Raw genomic sequence first — 15,632 nt, forward strand, 5'->3', positions numbered from 1 at the left:
CGTAGACTTGATTTGAGTAAGTTAACACCTACTGAAATATCCTTGCAAATGGCTGATAAATCAACTACTATATTTGTCGGTATTTGTGAGGATGCGCCTGTTGTGGTTGCAAATGTTACTATTTTAACGGACTTGGTTATTCTTGATATTCCCGAGCACGATAGTATGTCTATTATTCTTGGAAGACCCTTTTTGAATACTGCAGGGGCTGTTATTGATTGCACCAAAGGCAATGTCACTTTTCATGTTAATGGTAATGAGCATACGGTACACTTTCCGTGGAAACAACCTCAAGTCCATGGTATAAACTCTATTGGAAAAATTCCATCGATTATTTTTGGAGGTTTTGAATTTCCTCTTCCTACTGTCAAGAAGAAATATGATATTCTTATTATTGGGGATGTGCATATCCCCATTGAGGTAACCTAGTGTTATTCGAAAATTCTCCGGTTCCATGTTACTCGGAATGAGTTTGTTAACAAGACTTGATCAACCTTGTTAGTGGATTCCTTTTGATGAGCATGCGATGGATGAAGTTAGAAAGCACAACCTTCTGTACCCTCTTTTTACTTTCTGTTATTTATATTAAATAAAGCAAAAATAGTAATTTCTGTCTGTTTTCTGAATTCTCCATGCAATATAAAAATACCCCAAAAATAAAAGTTCTCCAAATGCCCTGAAATTTAAATATGATTTTTTCTGGAATATTTGAGAATATCTGGCACTGAGAACACTGCAGGGGGAGAAAGCACCTGGCCAAGAGGGTCCACGGCGCGCCCACCCCCCTAGGCGCGCCCCCTGCCTTGTGGGCCCATGGTGGCTCCTCTCCACTTATTCCTGCACCCACACACTTCTTCTTCCTCCCAAAAAAATCACCATCCAGCTCAAGCACGAGTTCTAGCTCATTTTGCTATGATTTTCAATCTCCTTGCTCAAAGCACCTCTTACAAAACTACATTGGGGGATTGTACCTTGGTATGTCACTCCTCCATTGGTCCAATTAGTTTTTGTTCTAGTGCTTTATTCATTGCAAAATTGTGTTGCCTAGGTGACCATGTTCTTGAGCTTGCATGTCAAATTTATATGGTTCCAAGTAGTTCTAATGCATGATATATACTCTAGGCACTTGTAGGAGTAGTTGCTATCAATTTTGTTGAGTTTGGTTCACTTTTATTTTGAACTTACTAAAAATTTCAGAATTTTTCAGAAAATAATGAAGAGATTTGTGAGGGGCTCATCAGGCCGAAGCTCGAAGGATAAGCAAAGTGAGGAGGATAAGAGACCCAAGTATAATCTCCCTCGCACTGCGGAGGTCCGACCGTGTGAATGGCCTTGTGATGATTTCTTGAGAGCAACCGGGATTTATGATGATTTCTATGAATTGGCTGAGAATGCAGGCCTCACCGCCTTCCTCCACAACCAACACGAACAGTATCTCTTACTCACCAATATCTTTGTGCAAAACTTTCATTTCCATGCTAGGATCTCACCACCTACGGTGGAGTTTTATTTATATGATGAGCATAAGGAGATGTCACTTCATGATTTTTGTCAGGTTTGTTTAATCCCTTTCGAGGGCACCATAGAGGAACCACATTGTGACGATGTGGATGGGTTCAGTGATACCATCATTGTAGGGGAAACGAGGAAGGTTTCCGACGCACGAACTACTAGCATACATTTTCCTATTCTACGTTACTTTGCTATATTTCCTAGTAGATGCTTAATTGGGCGCAGAAACTGTGGAAACCTGAGGGCCCCTGATATTGTTATTTTGTGCCATGCCTTATTTCGTGATGATACATTCAGCATGGGTGCTATTATTGCAAAGCGGTTAAATCTTAACCGAACTAAGGGCCCCATCTTTGGAGGCATCTTCGCCTCGCGCCTAGCTGCACATTTTAACATACCTATTAGGCATTATGAGAAGGAAGAAAATTTGCTGCCTCCTGTTTATTTAGATTATAAGAGTATGGTAGCACATGATTTTATTATTAAGAATAGGGAAAATTAGCTTAAATACAAATTGTTCTTTAATAAAGATCATCCTGAGACTATTACCATGCCTGCTCCTTCATTGTTTGATTTATCTACAGGCAAGTACCTTGTTCCGTTGGAGGCTATTCACGCCTACCGGAACCCTACATCAGCTGCAGAGCTAGAGCCGGAACCACAATTTGAGCCTCCACGACAGTCTGATTACCAGTGGGATCCGGAGGTGATTGCCAACCAGTGGCAATCCGAGGCTTCATCACAGTACGACCCCAACTATTACTTTGGATATCCGCCAGGCCAGCCGTGGCCCTAGACCAACTTAGGCCAAAAGCCTAAGCTTGGGGGAGTACGTACTACTCACCGACGTTACATTCATGTTCACACACTCATTGCTAGATGTCGGTGCTCATACTTTTTCATTGTAATATCCATGCTAGTTTATTTCCTTTTTATGATTTCTTCTTGTGTGTTTGATAAACCTTAAGAAAAACCAAAAAAATTAGTTGTAGCCTTTAGCTAGTTTTAATTTCCATGCTTGTAGTAGTAATTAAAAAGAAAACCCAAAAAGATTTCCTGTTCTTCTTTTGCTTGTTGGGAGCTTTCCCGTGTAAATAGTTTTATTTCTTTTCCTTTCTTTGGGGGTCGATAGGAGAAGACCATGATTAAATTGTTGAAGTGACTCCTATATGCATTATTGTTGATTTAACCAAGAGTCCATATTGCCTTGTCTTCTCTTGTTTATTGAATGCTTGCAGATTCCAGCTTAGTCCAATGCACGTGCACTGTTATTATTATTCACATCATTCGGTCGTGCAAGGGAAAGGCAATTATGATGATATATGATGGACTGATTGAGATGGGAGAAACTGGTATGAACTCGACCTCTCTTGTTTTTGTAAATATGATTAGTTCATCGTTCCTGATGCAGCCTATTATGAATAAACATGTTTGCAATGACAATTAGAGATTATAGTTGCTTATGCCATGCTTAATTAGCTAGGAGCTTATAATGGTTTACCTTGCGTGCCAACATGCTATTAAAATAGTTGTGATGTGTTATGATAGGGTGGTATCCTCTTTTGAACGATTCGAGTGGGTTGACTTGGCACATGTTCACGCATGTAGTTGAAACAAAATCAACATAGCGTATACGATATTTATGTTCATGGTGCATTATATCCTACTCATGCTTGCATTCGGTGTTGATTAATTTCAATGCATGTTCATGCCTGTTGTCGCTCTCTAGCTGGTCGTTTCCCAGTCTTTTTCTAGCCTTCACCTGTACTAAGCGGGAATACTGCTTGTGCATCCAATCCCATATGAGTCCACCATGCCTACCTATATATGGTATCTACCTGCCATTCCAAGTAAATTTGTATGTGTCAAACTCTAAACCTTCAAATAAACATTCTGTTTTGTATGCTCGAATAGCTCATGTGTCAACGAGGGTTGTCCGTATCTTCCATGTTAGGCGGGTTATTCTCAAGAAGAGTGGACTCTGCTCCTCACTCATGAGAAAATGGCTGGTCACCAGGATGCCCAGTCCCATGCTTTATGCAAATAAAATAAAAATAATTGCAAAAAAACTCCCCCGGGACTGTTGTTAGTTGGAGGCACTCGTGTTTCAAGAAAGCCATGGATTGATGCTTGTTGGTGGAGGGGGAGTATAAACTTGACCATTCTGTTTGGGAACCGCCTATAATGTGTGTAGCATGGAAGATATCGCCATCTCTTGGTTGTTATGTTGACAATGAAAGTATACCACTCAAAATATTATTCACCTCTATTTCAAAACCGAGCTCTGGCACCTCTACAAATCCATGCTTCCCTCTACGAAGGGCCTATCTATTTACTTTTATGTTGAGTCATCATCCTCTTATTAAAAAGCACCAGTTGGAGAGCACCGCTATCATTTGCATTCATTACTGTTACTTTACATTGAGTATGACTTGACTGGATCTCTTTTACCATGAATTACAATGTCTAGTCAGTCCTTGATTTTAAAGGTGCTCTACACTTATGTTTTGCGGTCTCAGAAAGGGCTAGCGAGATACCATCTTGTTATATCATATTATGATTGTTTTGAGAAAGTGTTGTCATCCGAGATTTATTATTATTGCTCGCTCGTTGATTATGCCATTTATATGAGTAAACATGAGACCTAAGAGTTATTGTGAATATGGTTAATTTATGATCTTTGCTGAAAACTTGAATGCTGGCTTTACATATTTGCAGCAACAAGAGCATACAGAGTTTGTAAAAGTTTTTCTTTATCACTTTCAATTTGTCAACTGAATTGCTTGAGGACAAGAAAAGATTTAAGCTTGGGGGAGTTGATACGTCTCCATCATATCTACTTTTCCAAACACTTTTGCCCTTGTTTTGGACTCTAACTTGCATGATCTGAATGGAACTAACCCGGACTGACGCTATTTTCAGCAGAATTGCCATGGTGTTATTTATGTGCAGAAACAAAAGTTCTCGGAATGACCTGAAACTCCACGGAGATCGTTTTTGGAAATAATAAAAAATACTGGCAAAGAATAAAGGCCAGTGGGCCCACACCCTAGCCACGAGGATGGGGGGCGCGACTGCCCCCCTGGGCGCGCCCCCTGCCTCGTGGGCCCCCTAGAGCTCCACCGACGTCCATCTTGGCTCCATATATTCGTGTTCGGGGAGAAAAAAATAGAGAAGAAGGATTCATCGCGTTTTATGATACGGAGCTGCCGCCAAGCCCTAAACTCTCTTGGGAGGGCTGATTTGGAGTTCGTTCGGGGCTCCGGAGAGGGGAATCCATCGCCATCATCATCATCAACCTTCCTCCATCACCAATTTCATGATGCTCACCGCCGTGCGTGAGTAATTCCATCATAGGCTTGCTGGACGGTGATGGGTTGGATGAGATTTATCATGTAATCGAGTTAGTTTTATTAGGGTTTGATCCCTAGTATCCACTATGTTCTGAGATTGATGTTGCTATGACTTTGCTATGCTTAATGCTTGTCACTAGGGCCCGAGTGCCATGATTTCAGATCTGAACCTATTATGTTTTCATGAATATATGAGAGTTCTCGATCCTATCTTGCAAGTCTATAGTCACCTACTCTGTGTTATGATCCGGCAACCCCGAAGTGACAATAATTGGGACACTCCCGGTGATGACCGTAGTTTGAGGAGTTCGTGTATTCACTATGTGTTAATACTTTGGTTCGGTACTCTATTAAAAGGAGGCCTTAATATCCCTTAGTTTCCACTAGGACCCCACTGCCACGGGAGGGTAGGACAAAAGATGTCATGCAAGTTCTTTTCCATAAGCATGTATGACTATATTCAGAATACATGCCTACATTACATTGATGAATTGGAGCTAGTTCTGTGTCACCCTAGGCTATGAATGTTACATGATGAACCACATCCGGCATAATTCTCTATCACCGATCCAATGCCTACGAGCTTTCCATATATTGTTCTTCGCTTATTTACTTTTCCGTTGCTATTATTATCATCACTACAAAACACCAAAAATATTACTTTTGCTATTGTTACCTTTTGCTACCGTTACAACTACTATTATATTACTTTGGTACTAAACACTTTGTTGCAGATATTAAATTTCCAGGTGTGGCTGAATTGACAACTCAGCCGCTAATACTTGAGAATGCTCTTTGGCTCCCCTTGTGTTGAAACAAAAAAAATTGGGTTGAATACTCTACCCTCGAAAACTGTTGCGATCCCCTATACTTGTGGGTTATCATACGTCATTGCATAATTTAACATCGCTTGCTAATTCGGGCACACAAAAGAGCGTACAGCAGACGGACCACACTTACTGAATCGAGCAATTTTAGTAATTAAACAGAGCCAGTTGACCTAAACATTGCTCTAACAAAATACTAGCATTAAAAACAAAGTCTAAGTACGCATAATATTAACAAATCCATTGCCGCGCCGGCCTATGCATCACCGGTGTGAGATGATACATCGATGACTTGTCCCGGTGACATGCCGCCGTTGGTGGACTCCGCGTCCCCCTGCTGAAGTCGACCACGTCCTCGTCCTCGGCGCCGCCCTCAAGGTTGTAGTACTTGTAATAGTGGTTGTGCCAAAGCTCGCGTTGGTACTCCACCGCCGATTCCTCGACGGACAGACTCTTCTCTACCTCGACCTCGGCCACGCGCAACTCCTCCTCCCGGCGCTCGTCGATTTCCGCCGCCTCCTACATCTCCATCTCCCGATCGGCGGCCTCATGAGGAAGCAGGAGCTCCATGGCCACCGCCGCCTTTTCAGACATGGGTTGCATGCTGGAGTCCAAGGTGGCCTGGAATATCTTGGCGTGTGCATCCTCGCTCTTGCCGTGGATGGCCTCGACTCGGGCCAGGGTGACATCATCGGCACGGACGGCAGCTCGAGTGCTCTCGGCGTTTCCAGCCGTCGCAGCAGCAGCTGCACCTGTCTCGGCTGCCGCAGACGCCCTCTCAGCGGAAGCGGCCGTGCTCAATGCGGATGCGGCAACAGTCTCGGTGTAGGCGGCCGCGCTCTCGGCGCAGGCGGTGGCGCTCGGGGGGATGCGGCCATCATAAGGGCCTTCACGAAGCGTTTCCACGGCATCATCTTTGCAAGGAGCGGGTGTGGGAATGGGGGTCGGGATTCGTGGATTCGGGGGTTGTCGACACTGGAGCAGACGAGCCGGCGAAGCTTAAGGAGGGAGACTTAAATAGACACAGATATTTTCATCACAAACAGTTCCTAGAAAACAACTGTGTGTGACGTTATAGATATTTTTTATTTGCTGTGTAAGACGAATTTCGCGTACAGTGGCAATAGATGGTGTTTTAAATGTATGAGAAATTTTGTAGTACTAATACAACTATCATGTCAAATTTTGGAAAATTTCAGGGGTCATTTGACCTTTTAAGACATCTAAGTGATTTTCTAGCTATTTAATGACCGTAATTGAAATTTGAACTACATGTACAAGCAACAGCTAACCATAACAGTTTGAAAACTCATATTTTGAGTACTTATGTGCGATTTAATTCCATGTGTAGTAAATTGGAAGGAATTTTCAAACATATGGGTCTCAAGGCTATGGCACAATTAATTAAGCATCGAGTGACATGGCATTTTAATTCCAAACAATTAAAAAAAATCAGAAACACATGAATCCTTGGTTGATGTAATGTCATGCCACCAAGATGATGTGGAAAAAATTTCGCATGTTTGACGAAAGTTTGGACACACACCCCTGACAAACCGGAGCAACTCACTAGAAGGCTCGTGGTTCCGAGAGGGAACAATGCATGTTTGATGATGAACAGGAGATAGCTTCCTCTTACGGCCTTCAATTTTTTTCTATGTTTAACCTGCACTATTACAACTGTAATATGAAATTTTGCAAAATTCTAGGGGTCATTTGACATTTTAAAGACATTTAAGTGATTTTATAGCGATTTAATTCAAATTTGAACTACATCTACATGCAACGCCTAACCATAACGGTTTGACAAATCATATTTATGTACTTGTGTGCGAGTAAATTCCATGTGCAGTAAATTAGAAGGAATTTTCAAACATATTGGTCTCACGACATGGACACATGCATATGTATGCATGGAGTGACAAGGCATATTAATTCCAAAATATTAAAAAATCAGAAACACATGAAACTTGGTTGATGTAATGTCGTGCCACTAAGATTATGTGGTAGAAAAATTGGCATCTTTGATGAAAGTTTGGACACACACCCCTCACAAACCAGAGCAACTCACTAGAAGGCTGGTGGTTCCGAGAGGGAACAATGCATGTTTGATGACAAACGGGAGATATCTTCCACTTACGGCCTTCAATTTTTTTCTACGTCTAACATGCACTACTACAACCGTAATGTGAAATTTTTGAAAATTCTAGGGGTCATTTGACCTTTTAAAGAAATTTAAGTGATTTTCTAGCCATTTAATGACCGTAATTCAAATATAAACTACATCTGCATGCAACGCCTAACCAAAACGGTTCGAAAAATCATAAATGTGTACTTGTGTGCAAGTTAATTCCATGTGCAGTAAATTAGAAGGAATTTTAAACATATTGGCCTCACGACATGGACACGTGCATACGTATGCATGGAGTGACATGGCATTTTAATTCCAAAAAAGGAAAAAAATTATCAGAAAGACATGAAACCTTGGTTGATTTAATGTCATGTGACCAAGATGATGTGGTAAAAATTTGGACACACACCCCTCACAAACCGGAGCAACTCACTAGAAGGTTCGTGGGTCCGAGAGGGAACAATCCATGTTTGATGACGAACAGGAGATAGCTTCCTCTTACGGCCTTCAATTTTTTCTACGTCTAACATGCACTAATACAACTGTCATGTGAAAGTTAGAAAAATTTTAGGGGTCATTTGACGTTTTAAAGACAACTAAGTGATTTTCTAGCCATTTAATGACCGTAATTCAAATTTGAACTACATCTACATGCAATGCCTAACCATAATGGTTTGAAAAAAAATCATATTTTTGTTTACTTGTGTGCGAGTTAATTCCATGTGCAGTAAATTAGAAGGAATTTTCAAACATATTGGTCTCAAGGCATGGGCACACATGCATGGAGTGCCATGGCATTTTAATTACAAAAAACAGAAAATGACCAGAAAAACATGAAACCTTGCTTGATTTAATGTCATGCCACCAAGATGATGTGGTAAAAAATTGGCATGTTTCATGAAAGTTTGGACACACAACCCTAACAAACCGGAGCAACTCACTAGAAGGCTCGTGGTTCCGAGAGGGAACAATGCATGTTTGATGACGAACGGGAGATAGCTTCCTCTTATGGCCTTCAATTTTTTTTCTCTGTTTAACATGCACTAATACAACTGTCTTTTGAAAATTTGGAAAATTTCAGGGGTCATTTGACCTTTTAAAGACATTTAAGTGATTTTATAACCATTTAATGATCGTAATTCAAATTTGAACTACATATACATGCAACGCCTAACCATAACGGTTTGAAAAGTCATATATTTGTGTACTTGTGTGCGAGTTAATTCCATGTGCAGTAAATTAGAAGGAATTTTCAAACATATTGGTCTCAAGGCTTGGGCACACATGCATGGAGTGCCATGGCATTTTAATTCCAAAAAAATAAAAAATGATCAGGAAAACATGAAACCTTGCTTGATTTAGTGTCATGCCACCAAGATGATGTGGTAAAAAAATTGGCATGTTTGACAAAAGTTTGGACACACACCCCTCACAAACCAAAGCAACTCTCTAGAAGGTTCGTGGTTCCGAGAGGGAACAATGCATGTTTGATGACGAACGGGAGATAGCTTCCTCTTACGACCATCAATTTTTTCTACGTCTAACATGCACTAATACAACTGTCATGTGAAAGTTAGAAAAATTTTAGGGGTCATTTGACGTTTTAAAGACAACTAAGTGATTTTCTAGCCATTTAATGACCGTAATTCAAATTTGAACTACATCTACATGCAATGCCTAACCATAACGGTTTGAAAAAAAATCATATTTTTGTGTACTTGTGTGCGAGTTAATTCCATGTGCAGTAAATTAGAAGGAATTTTCAAACATATTGGTCTAAAGGCTTGGGCACACATGCATGGAGTGCCATGGCATTTTAATTCCAAAAAAATAAAAAATGATCAGAAAAACATGAAACCTTGCTTGATTTAATGTCATGCCACCAAGATGATGTGGTAAAAAATTGGCATGTTTGATGAAAGTTTGGACACACACCCCTAACAAACCGGAGCAACTCACTAGAAGGTTCGTGGTTCCGAGAGGGAACAATGCATGTTTGATGACGAACGGGAGATAGCTTCCTCTTACGGCCTTCAATTTTTTTCTATGTTTAACATGCACTAATACAACTGTCTTTTGAAAATTTCGAAAATTTCAGGGGTCATTTGACCTTTTAAAGACATTTAAGTGATTTTCTAACCATCTAATGACCGTAATTCAAATTTGAACTACATCTACATGCAACGCCTATCGATAACGGTTTGAAAAATCATATTTTTGTGTACTTGTGTGCGAGTTAATTCCATGTGCAGTAAATTAGAAGGAATTTTCAAACATATTGGTCTCAAGGCATGGGCACACATGCATGGAGTTCCATGGCATTTTAATTCCAAAAAAATAAACAATGATCAAAAAAACATGAAACCTTGCTTGATTTAGTGTCATGCCACCAAGATGATGTGGTAAAAAAATTGGCATGTTTGACGAAAGTTTGGACACACACCCCTCACAAACCGAAGCAACTCTCTAGTAGGTTCGTGGTTCCGAGAGGGAACAATGCATGTTTGATGATGAACGGGTGATAGCTTCCTCCTACGGCGTTCAAATTTTTTTCCTATGTTTAATGTGCACTAATACAGCTGTCTTGTGAAAATTTGGAAAATTTCAGGGGTCATTTGACCTTTTAAAGACATTGAAGTGATTTTCTAACCATCTAATGACCGTAATTCAAATTTGAACTACATCTACATGCAACGCCTAACAATAACGGTTTGAAAAATCATATTTTTGTGTACTTGTGTGCGATTTAATTCTATGTGTAGTAAATTAGAAGGAATTTTCAAACATATTGGTCTCAAGGCATGGGCACACATGCATGGAGTGCCATGGCATTTTAATTCCAAAAAATTAAAAAATGATCAGAAAAACATGAAACCTTGCTTGATTTAATGGCGTGCCACCAAGATGATGTGGTAAAAAAATTGGCATGTTTGACGAAAGTTTGGACACACAATCCTCACAAACCGGAGCAACTCACTAGAAGGTTCGTGGTTCGAAGAGGGAACAATGCATGTTTGATGACGAACGGGAGATAGCTTCCTCTTACGGCCTTCAATTTTTTTCTATGTTTAACGTGCACTAATACAATTGTCTTGTGAAAATTTGGAAAATTTCAGGGGTCATTTGACCTTTTAAAGACATTTAAGTGATTTTCTAACCATTTAATGATAGTAATTAAAATTTGAACTACATCTACATGCAACGCCTAACCATAACGGTTTGAAAAATCACATTTTTGTGTACTTGTGTGCGAGTTAATTCCATGTACAGTAAATTAGAAGGAATTTTCAAACATATTGGTCTCAAGGCATGGGCACAATTGCATGGAGTGCCATGGCATTTTAATTACAAAAAAATAAAAACTTATCAGAAAAACATGAAACTTTGCTTGAACTAATGTCATGCCACCAAGATGATGTGGTAAAAAAGATGGCATGTTTGCCAAAAGTTTGGACACACACCCCTCACAAACCGGAGCAACTCACTAGAAGGTTCATGGTTCCGAGAGGGAACAATGCATGTTTGATGACGAACGGGAGATAGCTTCCTCTTACGGCCTTCAATTTTTTTCTATGTTTAACATGCACTAATACAACTGTCTTGTGAAAATTTGGAAAATTTCAGGGGTCATTTGACCTTTTAAAGACATTTAAGTGATTTTATAACCATTTAATGATCGTAATTAAATTTGGACTAAATATACATGCATACATGCAACGCCTAACCATAACGGTTTGAAAAATCATATATTTGTGTACTTGTGTGCGAGTTAATTCCATGTGCAGTAAATTAGAAGGAATTTTCAAACATATTGGTCTCAAGGCATGGGCACACATGCATGGAGTGCCATGGCATTTTAATTCCAAAAAATAAATGATCAAAAAACATGAAACCTTGCTTGATTTAGTGTCATGCCACCAAGATGATGTGGTAAAAAAAATTTGGCATGTTTCACGAAAGTTTGGACACACACCCATCACAAACCGAAGCAACTCTCTAGAAGGTTCGTGGTTCCGAGAGGGAACAATGCATATTTGATGACGAACGGGAGATAGCCTCCTCTTACGGCCTTCAAATTTTTTTCCTATGTTTAACATGCACTAATACAACTGTCATGTGAAAATTTGGTAAATTCAGGGGTCATTTGACCTTTTAAAGACATTTAAGTGATTTTCTAACCATTTAATGACCGTAATTCAAATTGAACTACATCTACATGCAACGCCTAACCATAACGGTTTGAAAAATCATATATTTTTGTGTACTTGTGTGCGAGTTAATTCCATGTGCAGTAAATTAGAAGGAATTTTCAAACATATTGGTCTAAAGGCTTGGGCACACATGCATGGAGTGCCATGGCATTTTAATTCCAAAAAACAGAAAATGACCAGAAAAACATGAAACCTTGCTTGATTTAATGTCATGCCACCAAGATGATGTGGTAAAAAATTGGCATGTTTGATGAAAGTTTGGACACACACCCCTAACAAACCGGAGCAACTCACTAGAAGGCTCGTGGTTCCGAGAGGGAACAATACATGTTTGATGACGAACGGGAGATAGCTTCCTCTTACGGCCTTCAATTTTTTTCTATGTTTAACGTGCACTACTATAAACTGTAATGTGAAATTTGGAAAATTCTAGGGTCATTTGACCTTTTAAAGACATTTAAGTGATTTTCTAACCATTAATGACCGTAATTCAAATTTTAACTAACATCTACATGAAACACCTACCATAACGGTTTGAAAAATCACATTATTTGTGTACTTCTATGCGAGTTAATTCCATGTGCAGTAAATTAGAAGGAATTTTCAAACATATTGGTCTTCAAGGCTTGGGCACACATGCAAGGAGTGCCATGGCATTTTAATTCCAAAAAAATAAAAAATGATCAGAAAAACATGAAACCTTGCTTGATTTAGTGCATGCCACCAAGATGATGTGGTAAAAAAATTGGCATGTTTGACGAAAGTTTCGACACACACCCCTCACAAACCAAAGCAACTCTCTAGAAGGTTCGTGGTTCCGAGAGGGAACAATGCATGTTTGATGACGAACGGGAGATAACAGATAGCTTCCTCTTACGGCCTTCAATTTTTTCTACGTCTAACATGCACTAATACAACTGTCATGTGAAAGTTTGGGAAATTTTAGGGGTCATTTGACGTTTTAAAGAAAATTAAGTGATTTTCTAGCCATTTAATGACCGTAATTCAAATTTGAACTACATCTACATGCAATGCCTAACCATAACGGTTAGAAAAAAAATCATATTTTTGTGTACTTGTGTGTGAGTTAATTCCATGTGCAGTAAATTAGAAGGAATTTTCAAACATATTGGTCTCAAGGCATGGGCACACATGCATGGAGTGCCATGGCATTTTAATTCCAAAAAAACAAAAAATGACCAGAGAAACATGAAACCTTGCTTGATTTAATGTCATGCCACCAAGATGATGTGGTAAAAAAATTGGCATGTTTGATGAAAGTTTGGACATACACCCCTCACAAACCGGAGCAACTCACTAGAAGGATCGTGGTTCCGAGAGGGAACAATGCATGTTTGATGACGAACAAGAGATAGCTTCCTCTTACGGCCTTCAATTTTTTTTCTACGTTTAACTTGCACTAACACAACTGTCTTGTGAAAATTTTGAAAACTTCAGGGATCATTTAACCTTTTAAAGACATTTAAGTGATTTTATAACCATTTAATGATCTAATTCAAATTTGAACTACATCTACATGCAACGCCTAACCATAACGGTTTGAAAAATCATATTTTTGTGTAGTTGTGTGCGAGTTAATTCCATGTGCAGTAAATTAGAAGGAATTTTCAAACATATTTGTCTCAAGGCTTGGGCACACATGCATGGAGTGCCATGGCATTTTAATTCCAAAAAAATAAAAAATGATCAAAAAAACATGAAACCTTGCTTGATTTAGTGTCATGCCACCAAGATGATGTGGTAAAAAATTGGCATGTTTGACGAAAGTTTGGACACACACCCCTCACAAATAGGAGCAACTCACTAGAAGGTTCGTGGTCCCGAGAGGGAACAATGCATGTTTGATGACGAACGGGAGATAGCTTCCTCTTACGACCTTCAATTTTTTTCTATGTTTAACGTGCACTAATACAACTGTCTTGTGAAAATTTGGAAAATTTCAGGGGTCATTTGACCTTTTAAAGACATTTAAGTGATTTGCTAACCATTTAATGACCGTAATTCCAATTTGAACTACATCTACATGCAACGCCTAACCATAACGGTTTGAAAAATCACATTTTTGTGTACTTGTGTGCGAGTTAATTCCATGTGCAGCAAATTAGAAGGAATTTTCAAACATATTGGTCTCAAGGCATGGGCACACTTGCATGGAGTACCATGGAATTTTAATTCCAAAAAATTAAAAACTTATCACAAAAACATGAAACTTTGCTTGATCTAATGTCATGCCACCAAGATGATGTAGTAAAAAAATTGGCATGTTTGCCGAAAGTTTGGACACACACCCCTCACAAACCGGAGCAACTCACTAGAAGGTTCGTGGTTCCGAGAGGGAACAATGCATGTTTGATGAAGAACGGGAGATAGCTTCCTCTTATGGCCTTCAAATTTTATTCTACGTTTAACATGCACTAATACAACTATCATGTGAAAAATTGGAAAATTTAAGGGGTCATTTGAACTTTTAAAGACATTTAAGTAATATATCTGGTGTTTAAAAAAGAAAATGTAAAGATCTGACAAGACAACTAGCCCCCACGTGATTGGCTCTCTATCTTGCGGCTCGAGGTTTGGTAGGTGAGTGGCGGGGATCATTAATCAGACACGGTTCTATGTTGGAAACCGTCAGCTATTATGTTCACACACGGATTTTGGCTATTATGTTCACACACGGATTTTGCTGCGGGAATCGTGTGTCATTCAGACTACAGTACTCGTAAAATTCCAACGACCGGCGTTTGTACTGCCCCGGTCGATCGAGATTCCGGCCGCCAATAAATACTACCTTGCTCACTTTGTCCCGCCTGCATTCTCATCTACACCCTCCTCTCGCTCGCCCTCTCTCTCTCTCTCTCAAATCTCTGCCATGGCGCTGCCGGTCTGCCCACGCGCCGACGAGGAGTCCCCCCCCCCCGAGGACGCTCACTCGATTAGTAGCGATGAGGACCCCTACGCGCCACCTGACGAGGTTGCGCCGGACGCCCCAACTTCGGATTGGTTTTGGGGCCAGTACAATCTTTGTCTGTGGAAGTCGCTGCCGCCAGATGAGAAAGCCAGGCAAGTGGCATTCAAGAAGGAGATGGTAGAGGAGGAAGTCAGGTACCAGGGGCCTGTGAAGCCCGTGATGCCGCCTGGAAAAAGGAGGTGGTGGAGCTTTGGGGGCGGGCGCGTCGTCGTCCCGAGGAGGTGTACGAAGACGGGTACTTCACGAGGAAGGTCATAGGCGCTGGGCGCCTCGTCCTGCGTGGAGGTGGGCCGATAAGCTCCAGTGTGCCACCAACGTGGACCTCTGGTGGCCGCCCAACGAAATGGGAAGATCGGCTGCACGCGCCCGCCAACAAGAGGCATATCTATACGTCAAGCGCTGCGAGGCAGAGGAGGCGGAGTACTGCCTCCACACTGGGAAGATGCCGCGCACCAAGGAGCTGCTAGCAAGGGGCTGTCGGGATATTGGCCCCAGGAGGGATTATTAGTTTTAGTATTGTTCATTTTCAACTTTATGCATTGTACCTAGTAGTTAAGTATCATCACATATATTTGATGATATTATATATATATATATATATATTCTGTG

Source organism: Triticum urartu, chromosome 4 (assembly GCF_003073215.2).
Source record: "Triticum urartu cultivar G1812 chromosome 4, Tu2.1, whole genome shotgun sequence".
NCBI classification, from domain to species: Eukaryota; Viridiplantae; Streptophyta; class Magnoliopsida; order Poales; family Poaceae; genus Triticum; species Triticum urartu.